This window comes from Natator depressus, chromosome 1, assembly GCF_965152275.1.
Source record: "Natator depressus isolate rNatDep1 chromosome 1, rNatDep2.hap1, whole genome shotgun sequence".
In the NCBI taxonomy this organism is placed as follows: domain Eukaryota; kingdom Metazoa; phylum Chordata; order Testudines; family Cheloniidae; genus Natator; species Natator depressus.
Genome location: NC_134234.1, coordinates 134,136,840 through 134,148,490, shown reverse-complemented (window position 1 = coordinate 134,148,490; position 11,651 = coordinate 134,136,840).

The following is an 11,651-nucleotide window of genomic DNA, read 5'->3' as shown; positions in this document are numbered from 1 at the left end:
TGCCAGCTTGGGACTCCAGCACCCTCTCTTGCTGAGCCAGACATGCCCGTCTGCTCCAACACAGACCCAGGGTCCGAACCATGTGCCCCAAAACTACAGACTTAACTGAAAGCAACTTAAGTGTTCCTGTGTTTAACACTCAGATGCCCAATTCCCAATGGGGTCCAAACCCCAAATAAATCCGTTTTACCCTGTATAAAGCTTATACAGAGTAAACTCATAAATTGTTCACCACAGTAAGCTTCCTTTTACAGACTAGTCTCCTTCTAGTCTGGGTTCAGCAATCACTCACACCCCCTGTAGTTAGTCCTTTGTTCCAGTTTCTTTCAGGTATCCTTGGGGGTGGAAAGGCTCTCTCTTTAGCCAGCTGAAGACAAAATGAAGGGATCTCCCACAGGCTTAAATAGACTCTCTTGTGGGTGGAGACCCCCTCCTCTCTCCTAAGCAAAGTCCAGCTACAGGATGGAGTTTTGGAGTCACATGGGCAAGTCACATGTCCACACATGACTCAGAACTTACAGGTAGCAGCCATGGCTCACATGCTAGCTTGAACATTCTCCTGTAGGCTTCTTATGTGGATTGGAGTCTCCCAAGATCAATTGTGCCTTAAGTGCTTCTTGATTGGGCACTTAGTTTGCACATTCCTTTCTCAAGAAGCTGTCCAAATTTTGCTAACCCTAGAGACAAACCCAGCTAATAATATATTACTAGGGAGGAGATTTTGTCTGGAAAGAGAGGCTAGGTGAAAACTGGAGGGGAAAAAATCATGAACATTTACTCTAAGTTAATTAGTTTTAAGTGTTTCCTACCCTTTAATTCATTTTCTATAATTTGTACTTGTACTTGCCAAGTCTACTTAAAAATCAAGCCCGTACACAGCCAATATTCATAACTTGAATATAAAACTGATACATGCATACAAATAGGATTAATAGATTCAGTAGATCATAACCTTTACATAGATATGTTACATGGCATATGTAGCATAAAACATATTCCAGTTATGTCATATATATATTCATAAGCATATTTCCATAAAGCCTTATGGGGGGCATCGTCACAGGGGGGAAATGCTATCAAAGCTTGTGCAGTTGTTTACGTATCCTGGACATTACTGAATATTGTCATGCATTTGTATTGAACTACTCCAATAGCAAATTGCTCTGAAAGTTTTGAACCTTTTACTATAGCCTGCTCTGATGTTAACCTGCTCAAATTCTTCTTGACAGCATATGTTCGCTAACATCTTAAGAACTGTATTTCATCAGATGTCCAAATTATTCACATGGAATTGAACATACTAGCACAAATTTAAAGAACCCATGATGCTTTAATGTTTTAAAACGTCTTATTTTATGGAGACCAACTAACTAATGCCAGGGATTAGAAATTACACTGGTCCTATGTTCAGAACCAGCTACAATTAATTTTGGATATGTAGTAACAAAGCACCATTAGACTATGACAGTTGAAGTCCGGTGTTCTGTGAACTACCAACAGCTAGAGGTAGAGATGGTACAAAGAGTTGATTCTAGAATCCAGATTTCAATTAAGTCTAGACAGACATTTGGAACTAAGACTGAATAGGGTTCAGGTTTGGATTAGACAGTACTGAAATCTTGCGATTGTTCTTCAACCCAGAAATGATGAAAATCTCTTGAGCAGCTGATTTTTGAGATTTCTGCCACCTTGAATGCTAGAAATCTTGCCAGATCAGTTGTTCATGTGAGATTTCTGCTTTGGGGTTGGAATATTGAAAAAACAGCTCATGACTTCAAATGTATCCAAATAAAAAGATAACACATACTAACGACACCCTATTTAAGCTTTTTCAGAACTGACAAGATCATATCATCCTAAAATGTTATGGTTGCATGATTTTTTCTTTTGCATATAATTGTCCACTTATATTTCTTATTTAATGAATGCTTTTATGGGAGTTATACTCTGGCGTAAGGTATGTTTTGATAACTGAAGGGTATTCATTTTGTTTCAGTTTTTGCCTATGTGAATACAACAAGTAATAGGAGACTAGTACAATTCTTTCAACTCTTGCTTAGGTATCTGTTATCCCTTTTTGCATATTTATAAAGACCTCATCCTGAAATCCTTAGTCCCACAAGTAGTAGTACAAAACACTGCAGCATGTCTCTTCCTCAACATTAGCTACCCTGAGCTGCACAAAACACCAGTCCTATGCTCTCTATGTAGAATATCATGTCAAGTTCAATGTTTCCTCTCTTATCTTCAGAGTGCTCAATGGCCTAGGTCGAGTGTATATAAAATATCACCTAAAGCTCCGGGATGAAGACCATGGTCAACAACTCCATTTCTCAGGCACAATGGAACTCTTTACCATAAGGGTAAAGCTCTCCTGTGTAGAAAAGAGAATTTTCTCAGGGACTAGTCTGAGACTGTGGAACAAACTCCCACAGGAACTAAGGACCATCAAACCTTATAACCCTCTGGTTCATGTGCAAGGTGCACTTCTTGGTATATGCAGCTATGCTTATATTAGAGAAGGCCAAGTGCAAAAAAAAAAAAACCCTGCCAGAATAAAACACTATACTCTACACATGATTCTCCCGTTGGGAAAAGAATGAGACAGACAGAATGAACCATATGTAACAGATGGTAGTCATGTCACTTAATGCACTACTGGAAGGTATTCAGATACTATAAGAATCAAGTTGGCATAAGAAAGTATGTGAATTAAAGGTTTTCAAGTCTGGGCATATACAATGTAGTCATTTCAGTATTTGGTTATACTTCTAAATATTTGTTTATAAAGTTCAGATGAGCAGATGTCATGGATGAAATATCACTACTAATTTTATTTACATTTTCATAAGTGTAAGACAGATGTATAAAATTTTATATCCTTTCTGCATCTGTTTATGTAAATTTTGCCACAAATAGTTCCATGTAAATATTTTATATTTAATTTCTTAATATTTTCAAAAATATAAAAGCTTTAGAGTAATGTCAGTCATTGTCCTTAGGACACTCCCATCCTCCCTCTGTTCCCCTAATTATGCAAATAAATGTTCCGGGCCAGATCCTCAGTTGATGTAAATCAACATTGCTCCATTAATTTCTCTGGAATTATGTTGACTTGCACCAACTGAGTATCTGGCCTTCTATTTTCTACGTGGAAAAATGTATAGATAAAAGTGTAGTATTCTTATGTGATGAAGAATTAGATGGGGAAATGTATGAAATAACTGGTAGTTTTGGGGTTTTTTAAACTTTCTATATGTATTTTGAGTATTTAATGAACAGCATGTACAAAACTGAACAACACATGTCCTACAAATATATTGTCCAAGAAGCACCATGTATCCTAATAAAAATATATAATCTGTTGCCATCTAGTTCTAGTGCCTTCTCTCACAAGCCAAAAGAGTAAACCTTGGTGCCACTAGTACTCCTTTTCTTTTAGGCAACAATCTTCAATTTACTGGAAGTACAGTAAAATATTATTGGTCTGATACTTTATTTTGAATTAGAAACTATCAAGAAAATGCCAAATATTAAAACACTTTCCTTACAAATAAGTTACAGATAAATATTAAAACAAGCTTCAACTATTACCACCTACAGCAAGAGGCCACAGCAAAGATTCCCACAAAACTTCCCACATTCACACAATCTCAAACCCCATTTTGAAATGTTTTACTTATTATTTAGTGGACCATAGCTTTGTTCCTTACGTATCTGACTGATACATTTCAAATACTAAGTTTAAGAAATCATCAAAACATTTCCTCTTTGCATGTTGTATTTAACTGAAGTGCAGATTCTTGAGTCAAAGAGAAATAGTATGCGGTAATACAAATACAATTAAACAGATGTATCGCTTTCAGGTGACTAAAATAAATTGACCAAACAGCATAAACAAGTGATTAAATTAGCATTACCTGAAAGGTCAGAATGATGCAAAAGACAGATTAGTTGGTTTTACATCTTGCGATTAATCTACAGCATGATTTAAGAAGGAAGCTGAATGGCAAAAGAGTGGTCATTTTACCATGTTTCATATTACAGTAGAACCTCAGAATTATGAATACCTCAGGAATTGTTCAGAGTTCGTAACTCTGAAATGTTTGTAATGCTGAACAAATTGTTATGGTTCTTTCAAAAGTTTACAGCTGAACATTGACTTCATAGAGCTTTGAAACTTTATTATGCAGTAGAAGAATGCTGCTTTCCCTTCATTTATTTTAGTAGTTTACAGTTAACACAGTACGATCATGTATTTGCCTCTCTCTCTGCTGCTGCCTGATTGTGTACTTCTGGTTCCAAGTGAGGGGTCTGGTTGACTGGTCAGTTCGTAACTCTGAGGTTCTATTGTAGTCAGGGTTTTTTTTCCATAGCATGAATATGCCAAAGGGGAATAAAGGAATCTTGTTGCTGGGCTACATGTTTGTCCAACCTGTTCTTAAACATCTCCAATGATGGCGATTCCCCAACCTCCCTTGGAAGCCTATTCCAGAACATAACCACCCTTATAGTTAGAAAGTTTTTCCTAATATCTAACCTAAATCTCCCTTGCTGCAAGATTTACGTCCATTACTCCTTGTCCAACCTACTGTGGACATGGAGAACAATTAATCACTTCCTCTTTATAGCAGACCTTAACATGTTTCAAGACTTATCATGTCTCCATCCGTTGTCTTTTCTCAAGATCATACATAGACTAAAAAAATTGGGTTTCTTCATAGGTCAGGTTTTCTAAACTTTTTATCATTATTGTTGTCCTCTGGACTTTCTCCAATTTCTCCACATCTTTCCTAAAGTGTGGTGCCCTGTACTGGACACAGTACTCCAGAAGAAACATCACCAGTGCTGATTAAAGCAGGACAATACCCTTCCATGTCTTACATAAAATACTCCTGTTAATACACCCCAGAACTGTATTAGCTTTTTTGTAGCTGCGTCACATTGTTGATTTATATTCAATTTGTGATCCACTATAACCCCCAGATCTTTTCAGCAGTACTACCACTGAGCTAGTTATTCCCTGTTTTGTACTGCATTTTGATTTTTCCCCCTTCCTACGTGAAGTACTTTGCACTTGTATTTGTTGGATTTCATCTTGTTGAATTCAGACAAATTAGTCAACATCCTTTTGAATTCTAATCCTGTCCTCCAAAGTGCTTGCAGCCTCTTCCAGCTTGGTGTCATCTGTACATCTTAGAAGCATACTCTCCACTACATTATTCAAGTCATTGGTGAAACCAAACCCAGGATTGTCCCTTCTGAGGCCCAACTACATACACCTTCCTAGTTTGACAGCAAATCTTTGATAACTACTCTGATTAGTCTTTCAACCAGTTGTGCACCTATCTTATAGTAATTTTAACTAGACCATTTCCCTGATTTGTTTATGAGAATGTTATGTGGGACTATGTCAAAAGCCTTACTAAAATCAAGATATAATATCACCTATGGCTTCCCACACCATCCACTAGGCCAGTAGCCCTATCAAAGAGAGAGATTAGGTTGGCTTGCCATGATTTGTTCTTGATGGCAAATCCATGCTGGCTATTCCTTATAACCCTATTATCCTCTAGTTGTTTTCAAATTGATTGCGTAACAACTTGTTCCAGTGTCTTTGCAGGTGTCAAAGTTAGGCTGACTGGTCTATAATTCCTTGGATACTCTTTATTCTCCCTTTTAAAGATAGGTACTATGTTTGCCCTTCTTCAGTCCTCTAGGAACTCATATGTCCTCCGTGAGTTCTTAAAAATAACTGCTAATTGTTCTGAAATTGCTTCAGCTAGTTCCCTAAGTACCCTGGGATGAATTTAATCATGGCTTGCTGACTTGAATACATCTAATGTGCCTAAATACTCTTTAACCTGTTTTTTCCCTATTTTTGGTTTGCCTTCCTTTCCCCATTGTATTGAGTATCTGGTCACCATTAATCTTTTCAGTGAAAACTGAAGCAAACTAGGTATTAAACACCTATGACTTTTTATGTCATCAGCTCTCCTTCTCCATTAAGTAAAGGACCTAAATTTTCCTTTTTGTCTCTTACTCCCAATGTATCTAAAGAACCTCTTCTTATTGCCTTTCTTGTTCCTTGCGCTGTCCTTCAGTACATCCCACTTAACTTGCCACTAAATATTAACAATGGAAATCAGCTATATCTTTAAAAAGAAAAAAGAAAAGGAGTACTTGTGGCACCTTAGAGACTAACCAGTTTATTTGAGCATGAGCTTTCGTGAGCTACAGCTCACTTCATCGGATATCTTTGTTTTCCATGAGATGGTGGTGTCTGTCTTTATTGATTGTGTTGCAGTAATACTAGGACTTTAGAAGATCATATCAGTGAATATGAGTCAATTTGCTTATTAAATGCCATTTACAAGAGTTTGCATAAGAATTCTTATTTAAACAGGACAAGTCAACTGGTTTCCATAAGGAAATCACGACCCATGTTATGAATGCTTACAAATCCTACTTCAAAGTGAAATTCTGGTCTGCAGTGTAGTGTTTCACATGTGTGAATGTATTGATTTATAACCTTGGTAATACAAACCAGTATAATGCATACGCAGTGCCCTACTCTTCGTGACAGGAATATAAAAATATCAAGATGTGATTCTGCAGACAGCTCATTTCCTTCAAGAGGTTTTGTAGTTAGAGACTGGTAAACAACATCTGATATCAGAAGCAACAAACTAGACTACAGGAGCACAAAGAAAGGCTTTTTAAATAGTGATGTTTGGTCACTAAAGTTTAGATTCTAAACTAAAGTTTAGAATCCTGATTTATATCAGGCCTAAACATAAGAGAAGCACATGAAAAGGACTAAAGCATCAATAACCAAATGTCTTGATAAGATTTTCACATACCCTTAGCTATACCCAGGAAACCCCCACAGCTTCTTCAGTGATAAATTCTCCTATAATTCATATCAGAGTCTGCATCCTAATGCATATACATGAGTCTCTGTAAAAAATCAATTGCATTGCTTTGGGTCATACACTTTATCCTCAATGTTATATACAATCCTGAAGTTCCTGGTGATAAATAAAAAAGATGTTCTATTTATGAGTGACAAGATATTGAAGGGGAAAACATTCCTCACTCCATCTGATGGAACTAGTGTGTTTTTCATTCTTATGAAAGCATCTGCAATATTGACACTTGATTTATTTAGCATATCCAGGAAGGGAAGATGTGTGACAAAGAGAAGCAAATATTGTAAACTTAACAGAATAGTTTTTAGCATTCTACAGCCCTCATTCAGGAAGGTATTTAAGCACACACTTAAGTCCATCCCTATTCAGCACCATACTTAAGCACAACTAGTTTTTAGCACATTAAGTCCTGTGGGAATTACACACATGTTTAAAATGCTGTACTGAATAGAGATGCTTTCCTGAAGAGGGGCTTAAATGAGGAGGAATTCAGTAGGTAGGGTGAAAAAAGGCACAAAATTTTAACAGTGAAGGCAGTTAACCCTTGGAACAACTTACGAGAGCTATGCTTGATTCTTCATCACTCAAAGTCTGTCTTTAAATCAAGACTGGACATCATTCTAAAAGGTATGCTGAAGATCAAACAATAGTTATAGGCTTGATGCAGAAATTACTAGGTGAGAATCTCTGCCCTGTGTTATGCAGAAGGTCAGACTAGATTATCATAATGATCCCTTCTGGCCTCAAAAATCTGTAGTCCCTAAAAATTGTACTGTCAAAGAGTAGGAAGAGGGAGGCTGAAGGAGATAATGATGGAAGCAACAAAGGGAAGGAGAGGCTTGTGAAGGGGACTAGCAGGGAGGAATAAGGTGGGGCCTAGGGGTTAAGCAGTGTGAGGGAAGTGAAAGTTACAACCCATGAAAATCTCAAGTGGAGGCTGAAGGTCCAAAGGCTAGCTCCCTGCATTGGCTGGAGTTGTTCGCTCTTCAGCTTTCACTCTGCCACCTTCCACAATACTTGTCATCTTCCCAAAAAGCTAAACAACTACTTTCTGGAAACATGTTGGCAGAGTATTGCAGCAACCATGGAAAAGGAAACCAACAAAAACCTCTTCACATTATTAGAAGCGGAGATCCAGCAGCTTCAATGGAACAGCAGCTGACATATTGGCAACATGAGAATGTCTCTTGAGGAGGACACAGTTTTTGTTCTTTAGCCTTGCCTTTGACATCTGGTGCTTCACACCAGGGTTTACACATAAATGAGTGAAAAGCAACATCACCTAATCTGTGATAATCTGTCTTTCCTAAATTATAGTTGCTCTTCTAAGAGACAGAAAAGTCCCAATATTTTTATGATTCTCTCTAGACAGGACCAAAGTGATGAAGGAACTTGTAGAAGTCCTAGGCAAAGTTGACAGGACAGGGAGGTACCAGAGACTTGGACATGGGGAGTCACACACAGTGGGTAGAGCAGGAATCAGTAACCAGGAGTCAGAGGCCAGATGCCCAGAGTTGGACTCAGAAGTCAGTGTCGCTACCAGAAGTGAGGCTGGGAAAATCCAGGCACAGATGCCGCTGTGGCCATACACAAATACTTTGAGTGGCCACTGAACTGCTGCTGGACTTAAGAGCTGGTCTGTTGACTCTTCCCACCAGTCAGATGGCATACCCAATCCTGCAACCTATTACATGCCAGCTGTACTCGTTAGGTCAGCCGGAGCCTGTGGTCCTGCTGCAGGCCCTGATTCCTGAGAGGTATGCTACACATATCCTGAGTATGGCAATGTGCAGAGCTTTGTACAGAAGAACAAGAAGATTAATTCTGAAGTTAACACATTAGGGAGCCTATTAAATTACTCAAATTTGGGAGAGTTATGAGGTACAAATCAGAAAACTGATTTTCAGCAACTGTTTTTGAATGGAGTGGAGAGAGGTGAAGGTAATGTTGACTTCTAACAGCTCACATCAGCAACATGATTGTGAAGGGGACAGCCCTGCCTCCTGATCTCCGGTTGCCACCACACCTCTCCACACCCCCAAAATCACTGTTTGTTAGAGAGCAGGCAGGAAATCCTGTCCCCACTGCCTGTTCTTCCTCTACTGGAGGGTGGGATTGACACTCCAGAGGGGGGTCAGTGTTGCTGCTGGGACTAGTAATTGGTTTCAGGCTACCTGTCCAGCTCTGGGCCAGATATCCTAGAAAAGAGGACTGCACGGCCAAGAGTAGACCACACAGCAGAGGCTATAGGTGGTGGGAGGTGCAAGTTGCTGTCTACAAGGTCCAAGCAGGCCCAGATTCAGCCTTTGCTTTCCCGGTTATGAAAAATTGATTGGAGGCCATAAATCATTCAGCTGCACCTTAAGCAGATACAGCATGCCTGGTGAAAGCAAGGGGAAGCGGGCTAATGGCCTGCTTAAAGCATGCATGGCAGCCTACCAGTAATTAGCACTTATAAAGCATTTTTAATCCTAATGCACAGTTCTCAAAGCATCTACCATTGTAAATAAGTATCATTATCCCCACTTCACAGAGAGGCAAGACACTTAACCTCTCTGCAGCTCAATTTCCCCAAGGTGAGTCACTGAGCCAGTGTCTGAGCTGGGAATAGCAGCCACCAGTACCCCATATCCAGTCCACTGGAATTATTCTCTTTAAATACTCCGAACGTTTTTCACCCTTAAAAATGACAAGCTATATATAGGTTCTCTGGTAGTAGCTTAATTACATGAACTCCAAGTAACAGAATATGGAAGTGCAAAAATGCCCTGCTTCAGCTTTTAAGGCAAAAATGTAACAGGTTTCTTTCTCCTACCAGAACCAGTTTAGTCCTGCTGTCTCTTCAATAAAAGAAGAAAGGTTTCAATTTTGATTTTACCTGACCGCTCCAGGGGGCTTATTATCCACTGCAGAATACAATTAACTCCCATTGGAGGCATATTAGAGTGTCAGTGGTAGCCCCTCTTATCCTGCAGGGATACAATTCAGTTCAGCTTTTTCTCCATTGATTATGCTGCTCTTTTCTGGAGGCATCCAGAAACAGGATGAGCTGGCACACACCGGCTGAGAATCTGCCCTCCTAAGTCTAATGCAACACAGCCATTTGGTCTCGCTCTTGTAGAAAAAACTGTTTCATACTGATTTTACACCTCCCATCACAATTTTTAAAGTGAGACTAATCAGGTCAAATTTGGTTCAAAAATGTAATCAATATTAAAGGTAAAATGAGAATAAAATTATTATAATTTTTGTTATGTCATTAAAGTTGCCTGTGCCTTTACTAAAGTGCAGGATATATTTATCATTACTTTCATACATTTAGTGCCTGGAGAAAAGTATCTGACATACATATATTTTTTGTTTATTTAATTCTACAAATTATTCAAGTTAACCAAAGGAATTTCAAGAGGCTTCTCTTTTCTCTCACCGTTGAGACAAACAAAACCAAAACAGTATCTTGTCTTGACCAGGACATCTCCTTTGTATAAAATATCAGTTTGGTACAAATGCATTAGGAAAAGACCCGACTGTGACAAGGAATGATAGGGTTGTGTTATGAGATCGATAAATCTAGGTGTAAAGTGGGCTTTTTCACCTTCTCAAGAAAAATGTCTGCGTAAACATATGCAAAGAATTCTAGAAATATTCTTTTTTAAAAGACTTTTATAGTCACTCTAAAAATGCCATTCAGAAAAGCCTCTGGAACAAACATGTAATTGAAAATCTTTTAAACCTTTGTATACTTCTTAAATGTTGAAATGACAAATTGTTTTGAATGTCATGTTTGCAAGTATTTGTAACTAAGTACAGAAACATCTAATATCATTGCTATTTAAATGGTAAAATGCTTTGTATACCAACATGGAATCTAATAATCTTGCTAAACAAATTACTGATTTAAGAAGCCATTTAAATATACAAAATTTATATTAATTGGGTATGAATTAATTATTAGCAGTGCTCAAACACCCAACTCAGAAAGACAAAGAGAATCATCACTCCAAAAATTGTTATAAAGAATCAACAACTTCTTTAATAACTATTTAAGCTGAAGACTCTCTTTAAGGGTTATTGGATTTTAAAAAGATTGTTTTGAGAACTAAAATCAACTCTCTATAAAGAATAGGTATGTTTGGACTTTTTGAAAACAGAATTTCATTTTCTCTTGAGCGCTAATAAAACTATAGAAATACCTCAAATTGACTGAATAAAAAGCATAAAACTCTAACTTTAAAGATGCCACAAAAACAATAGAAATAACCATCAAGGAAGCAGTACAACCTTAATACATATATGCATTAATAAACTACATGTTTATAAGATGCAGAAGCTCCTAAAGACAACCCATGAAGTACTGAGCCAATGAAAGAGTGACGCAGCCTATTTGAATTTAAACAAGCCTGAAAGAGGAGCATTTTCTTATAATTTCACAGAAATAGAAAGAAGAGCATACAATACTGTGAAGTGAGCACCCCATGCATACACCCTTGCTACTTAAACAGCAAGCACTCCACAACTCAAACTGTCTCTACAAGCAAGCCATTATGGACAGCTAAGAAAAACCGAGAAGACTTGAGAAGAAACCAACCCTTGAAAAACGTTCCCATGCCTTCAACATGGATTGGTGCATTTTGTCAATGGATCTGACATTGGTCATTGCATTCATGCCAATTCTTTTAGCTTTTTTAATACATGTCTTATAAGCTGATGCTTTCCTTA